The following is a 691-nucleotide window of genomic DNA, read 5'->3' on the forward strand; positions in this document are numbered from 1 at the left end:
GCCCTCGGCGGAGGCGACCCCCGCTTCCGGCCGCCCCCGCCGCTGCCGGGACTTGTAGTTCGGCGGGCAGGACCCCCGGTGAACCCCCCCTCCCACCGCCCCGGGGCTCTCGGTCAGGCGGGTGCCGCGGACAAAACCGGCGGCGGAGTTACCGCAGCTGTGCCGGCAGCGCCCGGCCGCCGGGGCGGGCCGGTCCCTCGCCGTTCCCCCCGGTAACTGCTGTTCACTGTTGGCCGCAGCTCGGGCTCCGGGTGACGGTGAGCTCCGGGGCTCTCTGCGCCGACTACCTCCCCGGTGGCCGCTTCGTTAACGTTAACGAATGTCCCTGGGGTTCTCCCCGGCCGGCCGGAGCGGGGGGCGACGGGCCTGCCTCTGCCACGGGGAGCCCGGGTCAGCGGAGAGGGATCGGCCTCCGAGCGCCCTCGGCGGCCATTAGAAGGCGGTTTTCAGCTCATTTCCAGCACCGCGCTTCGGGGCTGTTGCCTCCTTCGACGCTCCGAGCTTCGGCCCCGTTACGGCAGGGCGAGGGAAGCCGGGCCGGGCCGGCGCCCCTGCGCCGCCTCCCTCACCGTCCCCCGGAGCGGGGCCGGGCCCGCGCTGCCGCGGAGGGGGGTATTTCACTTCAGCGAGGCCTGGGGACCGAGGGCGCCCCCTGCCGGCGGGGCGGAACGGCGAGGGAGGGAGGGAGGCG

The sequence above is a fragment of the Haliaeetus leucocephalus genome, unplaced genomic scaffold, assembly GCF_000737465.1.
Source record: "Haliaeetus leucocephalus isolate CR32 unplaced genomic scaffold, Haliaeetus_leucocephalus-4.0 Scaffold340, whole genome shotgun sequence".
Classification (NCBI taxonomy): domain Eukaryota; kingdom Metazoa; phylum Chordata; class Aves; order Accipitriformes; family Accipitridae; genus Haliaeetus; species Haliaeetus leucocephalus.